This window comes from Lissotriton helveticus, chromosome 2_1 (assembly GCF_964261635.1).
Source record: "Lissotriton helveticus chromosome 2_1, aLisHel1.1, whole genome shotgun sequence".
Classification (NCBI taxonomy): domain Eukaryota; kingdom Metazoa; phylum Chordata; class Amphibia; order Caudata; family Salamandridae; genus Lissotriton; species Lissotriton helveticus.
Genome location: NC_136059.1, coordinates 1,407,080,145 through 1,407,097,550, shown reverse-complemented (window position 1 = coordinate 1,407,097,550; position 17,406 = coordinate 1,407,080,145).

Sequence of the window (17,406 nt, the reverse complement as noted above, 5' to 3'; positions counted from 1 at the left end):
CATGTTAAATGTAAACAAGGCATCCATCTATTTCCTGGTTAATTTTTATAATAACCTCAATCAAACTGATCTAAATATTGTTTTAAATGAGATTTTAATTTTGTTACAAGAACTGCGATCAAAGTATATTAATAAATCATTTACGTTGATCTGGGGTGGTGATTTTAACTTGTCATTGTGTAGAAAGAATAATGCCAATAACTGTGGTATTGAGGATGAGGGTGGGAATAACTTAACGCACTTTTGCCATACAGTTACAGGCAACCGTATGAATGAGATTCTGTTTGTAATGGAGCTAGGATTTGCCAATGAATTAGTTGTACCACCAGTTACCTTTCCCCCCACATTTAATGGGAGGGGCCTTTCAAGTACAATTAATTTTATACTTACTTCATACAGTATTGCACCTGTCATGAAAAAGTTTAACACAGTTAGAAATGCAGTTAGTGATCATTTTCCTAACACCCTCTCATTGTTTTTATCATCGGTATCGGGAGAACCAGACCATCTGAGTCTTCTTGACCAACAATCTTTGAAATTAGATAGACTCAATGGCTTTTCTATAAAATGGGGGGAAATTGACCAAGCAACGTTAACAGCCTTAGTGGTCAAGCAAGCCCTCCCGTCACTTGAAATCTGTCTTAATACTAATTCTTCTTGCGAAGAAATATTATCTAGCAATAAAATCATTACCAAAATTATACAAGAGGAATTACGACAAAAAAAGCCAAAAAATGGGAACATTAAAATGGGATGGTTCAACACAGATTGTACAAAAGCCCACTCCCTATTAAAACTGGCACTTAAAAAAAGTGATCGGGACAAGGAAGAAATCATTAGACTCAGAAAGGCCTACAACTTAGCCCTAAAAATTCGAAAAACAGAGGTGAGAAATAGTCTTTGGGACCGATTACATGAGAGTTGTTCCACGAATGATAGTGCAAACTTTTGGAGAGTGGTCAAATCACCCTTCCTTTCTGGTACCAATGATTCCCCCAAGATAGACGTTGCTGTAGATAATAAGACATGGGTTAATCACTTCTCCCAAATATTTAGTCTGCCCCCGCATGCAAGCTTGGAGCTCCTAGAGGGAGAGGGGAGGGAAGTTTTCCCTAGCCAGTCAATATATCCAATTAAATTGACTTTTACACACACGGAGGTGACAAATGCCCTAATGGCCTCCAAATCTGGTAAAGCGCCTGACCCTGACAGGGTCCCAGTGGACCTTTTTAAATATAATTTGGATCTTTGGTCTCCAGTTTTGACAAGAGTTCTTGAAGCTGCAAACACCATAAGTTTAGTTGAATCTTGGTCCACATCAATTTTAGTTCCGATTTTTAAAAAGGGTGATCGACACAGTCCAACATGTTATCGACCCATATCCCTTTTAGACTACCTTGGCATGGTCGCTGGTCGCATCCTTTCAAATCGACTTCAGGAGTGGGCCACCGACCATAAAATAATTTCTGATCTCCAGTACGGGTTCCAAGAGGGACTGGGTACTGTGGATCAGGCCTTGAATCTTTCACTCTTAATAGGGAAATATGCTAGTGCTAAAGGGGATTTTTTGCACTTGGTCTATGTCGATCTGACTGCAGCCTTCGACTGCGTCAGTCACATAAAACTGTGGTCCATTATTTTAGCAATGTGTGTGGATCCACCGCTGGTAAATTTCCTCCGTGAACTCTACTCGGGCACAACAGCAAGAGTCAGATATGGACTCGGGGAAAACTGACTGAGTCATTCTGGGTGGAGAGGGGGGTGAGGCAAGGTTGTGTCCTGGCCCCCTTCTTATTCACCCTTTATACAAATGGGTTGGAATCAGCAATGTTGGAAGGGAGCCACGACCTGCCCACCATTCGTCGTTGACCAATACCGGCATTATTATATGCTGACGACGCGTGATTATGGCAAGAACACCCTTACAGCGCCAGCAGGTTTTAGATAAGTACTGTAGTTTTATGAAAGGTTTGAACCTTATGGTGAACATAAAGAAGACGTTTGTAATGCATGCAGGCTCTGGACCAAAAAACACAAAAGAGATTTTCATAAATAATATTAAGTTGGAGCGGACAACTTCTTATCCTTATTTAGGAATTTTAATTGACTAAGGCAATTAACGCGAGGAAATTGTTATTTATCAGGGCTGTTACAGCCCTGGTGGTTTTTGCCCAGAAGTTAGGTAAGAGGTCCCCCCAAGAAATGATAAAAATGTATCAAGCTAAATGTGTCAGTGTAGCAATGTATGGTGCAGGGGTGTAGTGCCACACCAAGGTGGAAGCGCTACAGAAGATCGAGAACACCTTTTTGAGATACTTACTTGCAGTTCCCCAGAGCACATCGACATATTGTTGCCATACAGAGGTGGGGTTGGACTACTTAATGGATATTGTGAGTATCCAGCCAATAATGTTATGGCATCGTGTCTGGACAACAGAGGAGTGTGAATTGACACAACGTCTCGTCCTGGACTGTCTCCTCCTTGATAAAATACAAACGATTAGATGGCTAGTTTTTGTGAAAACATTCTTCGATGATTTAGGTTTTTCGAGATATTTTAGCCATCCATTAACCATCTCTGAAATCTCGAGGAAAGAACTAAAAAAAATATGCCTGTTGCATCTGGGGCAGCTGCGTCTTTCGAATGAGATAGGAAAAAGCTCAGTGCAGCACAGTCTAGCTATACAGTCTACTTTTACCATGCAGCCTTATTTAATGTATAATTTGAATTCACATGAAAAATTCCTATTGACTCGCCTTAGATTCAACATTTTCCACCGCTTAATAACTTTCCCTCAACAGAGGTAGTGTGCTAAGTGATTGTCCTGAGGCAGAAGCCGGGACTTGTGTGCTCGTATTCATTGCATGTTTGCGTATTTTTAAAACTGCACTGTAATTTCGTTTTTGTACACACCTTCGTTTATTTAACTTGTGGCATTTGTAAATTGTGAATTTACCCTTGCGCAGCACTGACCTGACTTCCCTTGCCCAGCTACTTGGTCTTTGCCCCTTTAGCCCCACTGCAGCCGATTAGGCGCTGCCTGGGGTTTGCTTTCTTAGCGCCCACCATCTTGGGTGAGGAGCAGGCGAGCGGACTAGTGCTCGGCCTCTCCCGCCCCAGCAACTACAAAAGACCCTTGGTCACGCCTGCACCGATTGATAGTGTGCTAAGTGATTGTCCTGAGGCGGAAGCTGGGACTTGTGTGCTGGTATTCATTGCATGTTTGCGTATTTTTAAAACTGCACTGTAATTTCGTTTTTGTAAACACCTTCGTTTTTTTAACTTGTGGCATTTGTAAATTGTGAATTTACCCTTGGGCAGCACTGACCTGACTTCCCTTGCCCAGCTACTTGGTCTTTGCCCCTTTAGCCCTACTGCAGCCGATTAGGCGCTGCCTGGGGTTTGCTTTCTTAGCGCCCACCATCTTGGGTGAGGAGCAGGCGAGCGGACTAGTGCTCGGCCCCTCCCGCCCCAGCAACTACAAATGGTCCCCTCTCATAGGGAGCGCAGCGGACGTGCGAAGCGGGCGCGCCGGCAGCTCGCCAAAGGCAAGCCCGTCTGCGCCCGTCCGCGCCAGGCCGGGCCCAGGGGCCGGGGACGCTGGGCGATTCTTCTCTTACCCTGCTAACACCCTCAGACAGCTACAGCTCTCATACCCGCCGCCTTCTCCTGGCACAGTGAGGCGGATTAATGCCGCTGGCCTTGCTCGCAGGGCGCTCAATTCTCCCAGCAGCCGCAAGTATACTGCGGTGCTGGTAAGGAGTGAGACATCCGTACGCGCGATGTACCTGAACACACGTTCCATGGTTAATCATCAATCTGATATCTTCATCCTCCTCACCAATGAAAAACCTGATATGTTATTAATTACAGAGACATGGCTCACAGCTGATTCCCACCCCGATATCCTGGCGGCCCTCCCCCCAGATTATTACATCCTCCATGCTGACCGCCCTTCAGGTCGCCCTGGGGGCGGGGTGGCAGCCATCATATCAAAACAATTCAAATTTATCACCACGGCATCTCTTGCTCTTCCAGAGGTGGATAATCTGGTCATTAGCCTGGAAACGGAGGCTGGCGCCCTCACACTCATACTCTTATACCGGCCCCCTCACCCCATGCCCTCGTTCCCCACTTCCATGAGTGAACAGCTGTCAAACCTGTTGACACATCACGCCAGAATTGCTCTTTTTGGCGATTTCAATTATTGGTTCAATGATGACAAAGCTGGCTCTCATGCCACGGAATTGTTAGAAGCTCTTACTAGTCTCAATTTGACTCAGCAAATTTCTGTGCCCACCCATATCAAGGGTCACACCCTCGATCACATCTGGACTCATGACTTAGTTCTATCTCGGCCAGTCATCTCCCCCTGTGTCTGGTCGGATCACCATTTAATCGACACCACCATTACTGTCAGCGGCAGGGTCACGGCCCCTATCATGGCAGGTGGATCATCGCGTAAATGGAGCTCCTACGACTCCCAAGGCTTCCTCGCGGCCCTGGCCAATACTCGACCCGCCACCAACACTAATGCCAGTGTTGATGCAATGGAAGGCGATATCTGTAACTGGCTAAAGACGGCCAGTGACCAGTTCGCTCCTCTAACTAAATTCCCATGCACTAGACACAGTAATTCACACAGATGGTTTTCCAGCGACCTCAAAGAACACAAATTGAAGGTGCGTCAGCTGGAACGGACCTGGAGACGCAACTATGCTGACTCAGATAGACTGCTCTTCGTGGCGGCCCGCAGAGAATATAAAAGTGCGATTTCCTCGGCTAAATCTTCACATGTCTCTGACAGAATTTTGTCCACTCATAATAAATCGAAGGAAGTTTTTAAGATTATGAATGAACTCACCACGGATGACAGAACTCTACCTACTCAGACACCAACCCAAGAGACTTGCGACGCCCTTAACTCCTTTTTCATTGAAAAAATTGTCAAAATCAAGAACTCCATTCCCCCCCTCACCCATGCGCGGCCATCAGATACCTCCCTCAATAACCCATTGTCCCTTACCCGGCTCCCTGCCCTTGACCCCAACACTTTAGCCGAGCTTGTGGCCCGGGTCAAATCAGGATCTCTCAACGTTTGCTGCCCTCCCTCGGTCCTCCGGGATGTTTGTCTCAAACTGCGGGATCATATACTACCCTTGCTGAACACTTCCCTTAATACTGGCACGGTCCCCAGCTCCTTCAAGGAGGCCATCTTAGTGCCTCTGTTGAAGAAACCAGGTGCGGACCCCGCCGATCCCTCCAATTATCGTCCTATATCCCTCCTGCCCTATTTGTGTAAGCTCCTCGAGGCCCACGTCACTCAGTGCCTTTCAAAGTTTGTCGAGAGCTCCTCCTATCTTGAGCCTAATCAGGCCGGCTTTAGGCCGGCCCACTCCACCGAGGCCGTCATCTTGGCAGTATTGGACGCCCTGAGGGGGAACGCTAACAAAGGGACTCCCCAGGCCCTTGTGCTTCTGGATTTGTCGGCTGCTTTTGACACGGTGGACCATGACATCCTTCTCCACCGTGTCGGACAGGCCGGCATCCAGGGTCCTGCCCTCGAGTGGATTGAGTCTTTCTTCGTCGGCAGAGCACAAGCCGTGCGCTTGGGCCCTTATACAGCAGCCAAGACACCCACGACTTGTGGAGTCCCTCAGGGCTCATCCCTCTCTCCCCTCCTGTTTAACCTATACCTCCGGCCACTGATTCATTCGCTCAAGAGGTAGGATATCACAGTGTTTAATTATGCTGAGGATTTACAGATCATCTTCCCTCTTGACTCTCCTGACGCTGCTAATAGCTTCCAAACGGTCATGATTCACATCCAGCAGTGGATGAACCACAACCAATTGAAATTAAATCCCGGAAAAACTGAGCTTATTCTTCCTGGGAACAGCCCAGTATACTGGGGCCCTCAGTTCTGGCACAAGGAGCTGGGCTCCCCCCCCGCCCCTGCAAGCTCGGTGAAGAGCCTAGGGGTGGTCATTGACGCGGAGCTCTCTCTTAAGGCTCGAGTAGGGGCTGTGATTTCTGCCTGCATGTTCCAGCTTCGTAAAATTAGTAAAATAGCCAAAGTGGCAGTCTGCGAAACCCCTGCTGCGCAAACTGCATTGGCTACCAGTTGAACAAAGGGCGGCCTTTAAGATCGGCTGCCTGACTTTCAAGTCTCTTTACTGCACCAGCCCCGACTTCCTCAAAACACTGATCACGCAGCACCGACCGGCGCGCAATCTCCGGTCGGCTTACCTCCACCTGCTGGTCGCCCCCAAAGTTAAAACTAAAAAGGTCGGCGGCCGCAGTTTACCCACCTGGACCCCAAACTATGGAATCCCCTTCCCCTGTCAGTAAAGTCTAGCTGTTCCCTACTTAATTTTAGGAAGCTTCTGAAAACCCGTCTTTTCACCCAAACTGGTTAGCTTGTCTCCTCACAATCCCTGCACTCTTTCTTCTAGCGCCAGGAAACCTATGGTGTCAGTGCGCTTTATAAATGTCATTTAAGATAAGATAAGATAAGAATGATTGGTCCATGATTTTACCAGTGTGTCCGTGTGATGATATCTCTCCACAAACTTCAATTCACATAGTTTTGTTTTGTAGATTATATGTTATTCCTCAAAATAGATGGATAGTCCCTATACTGAGAGCTATGGGGCTGCGATTATGTCGTCCAGTCTTTTTAGCTCTTCAATTCCTGGAATATGAACCAAATGCTAAATCTATAGCTAGTTTTTTGAAGTATTGTGTTAACCATCGTGTGAATCTTGGTTAATCCCACAGGTCTATTTTCCATGAATTAGTTGGTTTTAACTATTAACATTTTTAACCCCTTCGATGCTCATGACGGAACGGTTCCGTCATGAGCGTCGGTTGAGCTGTGCTCATGACGGAACCGTTCCGTCATGGTTCCATAAGCCCAATGGAACGTTCAGCACAGCGCAGGAATCTGCGCCGCGCTGAAGCGGTTAATGGAATACTGATTTTGTAATGTATTGATGCAATGAATGATTGATTGTACTGGTTTTATTTAATCTTTTGACAATGTTTTTTACTTGTAACTTTTATGGTTTTTCTACAAATTATGGAAACCGAATAAAGGAATTTTGAATTTGAATTCTGTCCCAATCTACTGGAGCCTGTAACAGGTGGCATCTTAAGTACTGTTCCAGGCATTGATTAATCCTTTCAGTCTGCCCATCTGTTTGGGGATGATGCCCTGAAGAAAACCGCATGTCTATGTGCTGTAGTTTACCCACCCCTTTCCAGAACTTCAACACAAATTGGGGTCCTCAGTCAGAAACCAGAACAGTGGGCAATCCATGTAACCTAACTATATGCTGTACAAATAACCATGCTAGTTCTTGTGAAGTGGGAAGAGTTGTTAGAGGAGTGAAATGGGTACGTTTTGTCAACATATCAACTACCACCCATACTACTGTGTGTCCTTTTGTTGTTCTAGGAAGTTCTGTTATAAAATCCATTGAAATAGTATGCCACGGACTGGGAGGAGTGGGCAGAGGGAGTAGAAGGCCAGCTGGAGCTAGATGTGAACGTGTGCACACACAGAACATCGTTGAACATAAAACTTAACATCAGTTGCCAGAGAAGGCCACCAAAAATAGCGTCGGACTAGATCCAGTGTCTTTTTATAACCAGGATGACCCACCATGACATGGGCGTGACACCACCTCAAGGCCTGTTATTGCAATTCGGGGGTGGGGACTGCAAGTTTTCCTTGAATGTATAAGAGTCCATCAACTCCTTGATGTTTCTTTTCCCAATCCTTAATCTCCTCTATTTCTTACATTTTTTTTATTTTCTGCAAGTATTCCTCTTCTATGGTTAATGCCCCTAAGATTACCTAAGGGTAATTGCACGCGCTTTATAAATGGCATTAAATAAATACTTTCTGCAGCTATGATAGGTGGTGGGTCAGGTACTTGTTCATTGTTTTCATAACCCAATCGGGATAAGGCATCAACTTTTCCATGTTTTCTACCAGGCTGGTACTGAATTACAAAGTCGTATTCGTTAAAAATGGAGGTCCATCGTAACTGTCTAGTAGACAATGTTTTTGCGGATTTCAGAAATAATAAATTTCTATTGTCTGTTAGAACAGTAACTTTATGCAATGCTCCTAATAAGTATTGTCTCCACTCTTCGAAAGCTCTTTTGATAGCCAGAAGTTCTCGATCCCCTACAGAGTAGTTCTGTTCAGAGGCATTAAGTTTGTGGGAAAAGAAGGCAACAGGATGCAAGCATCCTGTGGAAATGTCCCTCTGTGATAAGACGCCTCCAATTGCCGTCTGAGAGGCATCTGTTTCTACCAAAAAAGGGAGAGTAGGATCTGGATGTTTTAAAACAGGAGCCTGAGTAAAGGCCTTTTTCAAGGTTTCAAAAGCAGTTTCAGCTGCAGGAGACCATGAGAATTCCACATTTTTCTTTAGTAGTCTAGTAATAGGGGATGCCAATTCAGAAAACTTGTCAATAAATCTCCTGTAAAAGTTTGCGAATCCTAAAAAAGTTTGCACTTCTTTCACAGTTTTCGGAGACGGCCATTGTGTTATTGCCTCTAACTTCTGTGGATCCATACTGACTCTCTCAGGTGTTAAAATGAAACCCAAAAAGGCTACCCTGGTTTTGTAGAATTCGCATTTGTCAAGCTTAACAAACAATTGATTTTCTCTGAGTTTCTGCAGTACTGACTGCACATGACCTATGTGCTCTTCCGTAGAGGAAGAATACACAAGGATGTCGTCTATATAAGCGATGGCATATACGTCCAACATGTCTCTTAACACCTCATTGATAAAATATTGAAACGCGGCTGGAGCATACAAAGCCCAAAGGGCATAACTAGATATTCGTAAAGGCCAAACTTAGTGCGAAAGGCTGTTTTCCATTCATCGCCTTGTTGAACTCGCACTAAGTGGTAAGCCCCTCGTAAATCCAGCTTCGTAAAAATCTTAGCCCCCTTAACCTGGTCCAATAAAGAAGATATTAAAGGCAATGGGTATCGGTTTTTGACAGTGTTATTGTTCAGACTGCGATAGTCAATACACATCTGAGGCCTCCTTCCCGTTTAGGAATAAAAAAAGGGGAGAAGAGGCTGGGGACCTGGAAGAACGAATAAATCCTATACGTAGCATTTCATCTAAATATGCACGCAAATAGAGATTCTCTTTTTCAGCGAGTGCATATATGCGGCTACAGGGTATTTGAGCGCCAGGTATTAAGTCTATCCTACAGTTGTTGGGACGATGGGGCGCAAGAGTTGTGGCTTTTTGTTTGTCAAATACGTCCTTCCAATCCAGATAACAGGAGGGGAGTGTGGGTTCGGTTTGCATACAAGAACCTAGCAATGGCGCTGCAACCTTAGGTTTCTTTAGACAGTGTGTATTACAAAATTCTGAGATGAGCGAAACTGTTTTCTGACTCCAATCTATAGATGGATTGTGTTGTGATAACCAAGACACTCCCAAAACTACCGGAAACTGGGGAGATTTGATCAAATCAAAAGTGACTGTCTCTACATGTATTTTCTGTACCCACATAGTCAAAGGAATAGTGGCATGTGTAACCGGTCCTGACTTAATAGTGCTCCCATCTATGGTTTTGACTTCTTCTGTTACTGCCTTTGCTTCAAACTGTATATTTTTCCTGGTGGCCCACTGAATGTCCATAAAATTACCGGTAGCACCGGAATCAACCATAGCACGGACTTTAACATGATGACCTCCCCAATCTAACTCCGTGTGAACATGAAAATGTGAAAGCATATCTGAAACTACAGGTTGGGAGTGTAAGGATCCACAAGCAGTTTCCGCAGGAGTGCCAGGAACCGAAGACAGACCCAACCCTTCCCCTCTACACCGATTGTATCTATCAAACCCTATAACACAATGGTGATATGAAGGGAAAGGAGGGAACAAAACAAGGGAAGGCAGGGAAAGAAACAAGACTCCACAGACTGGTACCCTCCAAGTGGAAGCAGCAGCTAGAAAGAATAGGTGTAGGTTAATAAATAACAATAGACAATGATGCACAATAATTGGTATGATGTCTGTATATTCACCTCAATATTTGTATGAAGTGCAATGACCAACTCGAACTTAAGTGTGATATTCCTCTCTCCTCAATGATAGTGAAAAGAACTGTACATAGCCTGGGTAGAAGAAAGGTAGTTAACTCCCTACATTTCTACATGTGTGGGAAAAGGTACTAGATTCTAATGTCTCTTACTTTGTAATGCAAGGCTACAACTGTGAAGAGTATCTTGTCTAAATATCGAGTCTCAGGATTATGACAACTGAAAGGCAATATCACCAGCATAAACAGACAGGTGTAAGAACTGAAAATATAAATGTAGAAAGAAGTGCTAAAGCGCTTTACCCGGTCTTCGTTTTCGATGCACTGTGACGACTGCCAGTCTTGGAATGCCCGGGAGTTCAAAATAACGTAAGTAAATAGGGGAAGAGATAAGGGAATCCTCCAAGCGGACCCCCCCAAACACCATACACTCTGAACACCCCCCGCCTGCTCCCAGCAAGTCCGGCCAACCGACGGAACACAAGTCCGGTCGGTGGGCGGAACCGCGAGACGCAGCCTGAGGCTCCAGAGGACCGGGGAGAGGTAAGCCGGCAAGGGGAAAGCAGGAGAACAGGGAAATTCCGGGTCCGTCTGGTACAACTGACGGAGGCGGAGAGGAGGGAAATCGCTCCAGGAATATGGCGAAAAGTCCCCCAACAGCGGTACAGGGCACAAGAAACTCCAGAAAAATGAGATACGGACTTGAGGGTTCGAACGACAGGAACATCAAGGAGTACAGTGACGGGCGGCTCTGCGGAAGTGACGCGACACCAGGATCTTAAAACACTAGAGCGCGAAGCATCATGCAAGTGGGAAGTCAGGCTTTAGACCCTGCCTGACTCTCTTGCACATGCACAGTATGGGGTGGCCATCTTCGTCGGATAGCGCGATCTGGCTAGCAAGCTGGCAGGCGTGACAGGGAGACTATTAAACCTGAGCCGCCTGAAATTCTCGCCTCCTTAGATCCCAGGCTGCCTAGTTTTCCTTCTCCTTTTGTTTCTTTGGTTTTATGGGACACTCCTTCAGGAAATGACCATGTTTTCCACAATAAAGGCACAACTTCTGGTCCCTGCGTCTCTGCCTTTCCTCGTTACTGATAGGACCCTTTATGCTCCCTATCTGCATTAGTTCAGCCTCTGTCGCTGGTCTCTCAGTCTCAGTGCACTTCTCTTTGTATGTTAGAGGCCGCGCTTCTGACCGCCCCTTCTCTCTCCTCCGCTCGTGTAATCTATGGTCTAGTTTCACTGTTAGATCCATAGGAGCTTTACAATCCTCAGGGGGGTCTACCACCTGAGCCAGTACATCTTTTAATTCATCTTTAAGCCCCCTGTAAAATAAGGCACTTCTTTTTTCTTCTGGCCAACCTGCTTCTACCACTAGACGATTACATTCAGCAATATATGTGACTAATTCCTTCGAACCTTGTTTCAAACTCAGTAATTCTGAATCCACTGATTGTACAAAGGAGTGTCTATCAAACAATCTTTTTAATTCCTCCTTAAACAAACCATAATTATATAGAAGAGGGTCATTTTGTTCCACTAACGGGACAGACCATGTGGCCACTACGCCCCCCAAATATGATAATACAAAAGCCACTTTGGCTTGTTCAGTGGGGAAAACAGCAGCCTTGCACATAAAGTGCAATTGGCATTGGGTAATAAAGGCTGCGAAACGAGAGGGATCTCCCATGAATCTTTCAGGGGGCCCAGAGGTATAGTAGGAGGGGTAGTAACTTGAATGACTGGACTACTAATAACCGACGGAGACAAAAAAGGAGAGGAAACACCTCCCTCAGCCCCTTTCAGAGCTTCTTGGGCCATGCCTCTCTGTAACGTATCCACTCTGATAGAAAGAGCTTGTGTTTCTTTTTGTAAGTTCTCTAACATATGTGCTAAATCTGCTAATGTGATCTTACTCTCCTCCATCCTGTCCGGGCGGAGATTCCACGTGGGCTTTGCAATCTGTCAGGCTCACCTGAGGTCTCCGCAGGGGCAGGAAGCAGGAGCCAGATGACAAGTCCCAACTTCCGCTCTCCACTCGCCAGCCCAACAAAGTCAAAGCAGTGCGGATGTATGACGTTACAACGCATACTTTTACAACGCATACCTTTACAACGAAATGTTTACAACGCATGTATTTACAACGCATGTTTTTACAACGCAGGTACCTTTACAACGCATACCATTACAACGTAAGTATTGGTAAGTATATATTAATTTTTTTATTGTAAATTAATTGAAATTAATATAATTTAATGTAATGTAATTTAATTTAATTTAATTTCATTTAATTAATTTAATTTAAATTTAATTTTACTTTATTTTTACCCTGTACCCCAAAAACCCAAAACTGACCCTGAACCCTAAAAATACCCCTTTACCCAAAAACCCAAAACTGACCCTGAACCCTAAAAATACCCCTTTACCCAAAAACCCAAAACCCTAAAAATAACCCTTTACCCAAAAACCCAAAACTGACCCTGAACCCTAAAAATAACCCTTTACCCAAAAACCCAAAACTGACCCTGAACCCTAAAAATACCCCTTTACCCAAAAACCTAAAACTGACCCTGAACCCTAAAAATACCCCTTTACCCAAAAACCTAAAACTGACCCTGAACCCTAAAAATACCCCTTTGCCCAAAAACCCAAAACTGACCCTGAACCCTAAAAATACCCCTTTGCCCAAAAACCCAAAACTGACCCTGAACGCTAAAAATACCCCTTTACCCAAAAACCTAAAACTGACCCTGAACCCTAAAAATACCCCTTTACCCAAAAACCCAAAACTGACCCTGAACCCTAAAAATAACCCTTTACCCAAAAACCCAAAACTGACCCTGAACGCTAAAAATACCCCTTTACCCAAAAACCCAAAACTGACCCTGAACCCTAAAAATACCCCTTTACCCAAAAACCCAAAACTGACCCTGAACCCTAAAAATAACCCTTTACCCAAAAACCCAAAACTGACCCTGAACCCTAAAAATAACCCTTTACCCAAAAACCCAAAACTGACCCTGAACCCTAAAAATACCCCTTTACCCAAAAACCCAAAACTGACCCTGAACCCTAAAAATACCCCTTTACCCAAAAACCTAAAACTGACCCTGAACCCTAAAAATACCCCTTTACCCAAAAACCTAAAACTGACCCTGAACCCTAAAAATACCCCTTTACCCAAAAACCCAAAACTGACCCTGAACCCTAAAAATACCCCTTTGCCCAAAAACCCAAAACTGACCCTGAACGCTAAAAATACCCCTTTACCCAAAAACCCAAAACTGACCCTGAACCCTAAAAATACCCCTTTACCCAAAAACCCAAAACTGACCCTGAACCCTAAAAATAACCCTTTACCCAAAAACCCAAAACTGACCCTGAACCCTAAAAATAACCCTTTACCCAAAAACCCAAAACTGACCCTGAACCCTAAAAATACCCCTTTACCCAAAAACCCAAAACTGACCCTGAACCCTAAAAATACCCCTTTACCCAAAAACCTAAAACTGACCCTGAACCCTAAAAATACCCCTTTACCCAAAAACCTAAAACTGACCCTGAACCCTAAAAATACCCCTTTACCCAAAAACCTAAAACTGACCCTGAACCCTAAAAATACCCCTTTACCCAAAAACCTAAAACTGACCCTGAACCCTAAAAATACCCCTTTACCCAAAAACCTAAAACTGACTCTGAACCCTAAAAATACCCCTTTACCCAAAAACCCAAAACTGACCCTGAACCCTAAAAATACCCCTTTACCCAAAAACCTAAACTGACCCTGAACCCTAAAAATACCCCTTTACCCAAAAACCTAAAACTGACCCTGAACCCTAAAAATACCCCTTTACCCAAAAACCCAAAACTGACCCTGAACCCTAAAAATACCCCTTTACCCAAAAACCCAAAACTGACCCTGAACCCTAAAAATACCCCTTTACCCAAAAACCCCAAACTGACCCTGAACCCTAAAAATACCCCTTTACCCAAAAACCTAAAACTGACCCTGAACCCTAAAAATACCCCTTTACCCAAAAACCTAAAACTGACTCTGAACCCTAAAAATACCCCTTTACCCAAAAACCCAAAACTGACCCTGAACCCTAAAAATACCCCTTTACCCAAAAACCAAAATTGACCCTGAACCCTAAAAATACCCCTTTACCCAAAAACCTAAAACTGACCCTGAACCCTAAAAATACCCCTTTACCCAAAAACCCAAAACTGACCCTGAACCCTAAAAATACCCCTTTACCCAAAAACCCAAAACTGACCCTGAACCCTAAAAATACCCCTTTAAAAAACCCAAACATATAACATTTTAAATATAATTATATACTTACCAATACTTACGTTGTAATGGCATGCGTTGTAAAGGTACCTACGTTGTAAAAACATGCGTTGTAAATACATGCGTTGTAATAGTTTTTGCGTTGTAAAAGTTTCGTTGTAATGGTAGTGCGTTGTAAAAGTTGCGTTATAAAGGTTGTATACCAGCAGTGCAAGTGAATAAGGGGAAGAGGGGAGACAAGGGAAGAGAGACAGGGCAGGTTCAGCACGCATCCAACACCATGAAAGCCACACTGGAATCCGGAAATATTCCTGTGAAGAGAAGGTCACGTTAGCAACTGAATAAATTAGGAGTAAGTATAAAAACTAAAGGTGTTGTAAATTTTCTACCTGGAACTCTCCCCTCTTCTGCTTGTGTCCAAAAAAATGAAAAGAATAGGTGACTGATGCAGTGTTCCTAAATATAAACATAAATAGAGATTAGGTTACTACTAAGTACTCTAAGCATACTAGAAAGTTATGTAGTGTGGTATGTAAGTTTCTCACCCTCTATGTTTATGAGGAACTTGTAATGCCCAATGGCGAAGGAAATATATGAGGTTGTTAACAGCACAACCTTCTATTTGACCCACGAACAATATTATGCAGCCACCAACTGTATCAAAAAGGAGTATTGGACCATAAACTCCCGTATCAGTATGTACCTTAAAATATCAGCAGGTGCTCCTTGACGCATGAAAGGAAAATAACTGTCAGCAACACATATTAACCACATAACACAAAATGTATGAAGAGACTGTACTCTAATTGAGTGTATAAGGGAAATGCAGATGCCAGAATGACATTAGAATAGCCCCTACCTAACAAGCCAAAAGAGCCATAAAGGGCGGGGGCTGGACCACTAGACTAGCGCTAGCGCGTTACCAACAAACAATTGGACTCCTTCACCAAGAAAAGCAGGGGAGCGAGGAGCGCCTGTGAATATCCCCAAACCGTCTTCTGTGAATCCAGCACTTGGAAGGAGCAGAAGTCAAACCTTAGCGTCAGAGGAAGGATCTGATCTCCGACACGCCACACAACGCCAACACCAGGAACCCGGAAGAGCTTCGGCGCGACCCAGAAGTGACGAGGCCTGCAAAACAACAACCAGAACGCGAAGCGTCTATCTTCCTGACGGGTCGCGTGATATGGGCAGAGACCGTGTTGCCGCGTGACCACGGACGCAACCCTGACACTGACTCAGAGTGCAGCCATCTTGCCGCCAACGAGACCACGCCCCCACCAGTGCCACCTCCCTAGGAGCAGGTTGAATAGCAATGTCAGACTCTTCTGTGTCACCTTTCACCATGACTACCTCATCATCGTCATCCTCCTCATCATCCCCTTACATAAGTCTACGTCTTTTGGGAACATTTATTTTCCCTTGCCTCTCCTGTTGTCTCCTGGTCTCTGCCGGGGACCACGCCATGTCCCTATCATCATTATCAGAAATAGTGCTTGGAGAAGATGGTGCAGTAGTACCCTGCCTTTTCCTTGCTGGAGATCTGTGAGCCAATGATTCTAAAGGAGGAGGTTAAACCTCTTGCTCAGCAGGAAGCTCAACCTCCTGTTCTGCTCCATCATCAGGCATTTGCTGGCTGCGGCTGCTGTCCACTTTGCTCTGTTTCCTGAAATGATTATGTACTACTATGCAAAAGGGACAAATCCAATTCAATATCACTATTTGCCAGCGTCAACATGATTGAACTGGCTGCCTCACTGACAGACATGGTCCTGAGCTTAGGTTGGGGCTGTTGATGCAGGAATGCTGCTCTCTGCTTGCTCGCCGAAGGCCGGTGGGGCAGGCACAACTTTGCTGAAAAAGGTTGTGGTCAGCACACCAGTAGTGGAAATCTGCTTTTTCCTCCCGACTAGCCACTTTCTTGGCAGCACGCCGGAGCAAGATGGAGAGACCATGTGCTATGCCACGGGCCGACACATGACCCGCGGCGCTACCTGTTTCCTCTTTGCTGGCTGCAGTGTAACCCGCGGTTGTATGTCAGTACAACGCATGCTTTTACCCCGCATGCCATTACAATGCGGGGATTACAACGCAAGTCGTTACAACGACTTGCCTTGGGGGCTCTGGATAGTGGAATAGTTTAATTTTCTATTCCAACTCCAGTCCCCGTGGATAGTAGGGAAGGTGTTGGATAGAAAATTTAACTATTCCCTATCCAACAGCGCCCTCCAGCGAAAGTCGTTGTAACGACTTTTGTTGTAATCCCCACGTTGTAATGGTAGTGCGGGGTAATAGTTGCGTCGTAAAGGATGTTCCCCGTAACCCGCAGCACCCCTCCCTCCTCTTCAGGGGCGCCGCACTGCAGTATCGCAGCCCACGGTGGCCATTTCAATGGCGTTGCGGAAAGCACCTGCAACGCCTGTTGGTTTTCGGGCATGCCGCATACTTGCACAGTGGCCCATGCGCTTCCTGAGGCACCTTGGGACATTACACACACCTGGTGTGGGCGTCTGGTGATCCCCCTTCCTTGGGGGCCATATTGTTGCTCTCTTCTTCACCTTGGTCCCAAAAGGCAATAGGGGATGGTTACTTACCTTCCCTACATTGTGATCTTTCTGTAATTCACTTCACTCTTTTCCCTATCCAAGATGGCAACACCTCTCCTTCCTGTTTTGTCACTTCCTATTTCTGTGTGTCACTTCCTATTTTTCTGTATATAAGGGATCAGAACCTTTCCTTCCTTGCGTTGCCACGCTCCTTGTTCCTGCTGGTGTGTCCTCTCTCCCGTTGGCTCCTGGACTCTTATTTTGGTGACCCTTCCTTCCATTGACGTAACTGGTTACCTTGCGACTTCTGCTCCAGATTGACTTCCAGTTTTCTCCTGGTTCCTTTTGGGCTCCTTCCGGTGTTTTCTGGCTACTTGTCTTCTCCTTCATTCCTGGAGTCTCATCATCATCAGATGTTTTTTCCCTCTGGGGTTTTCCTCTTGAGACTCCTTCTGAAGGGCACTGGCTGCTTAG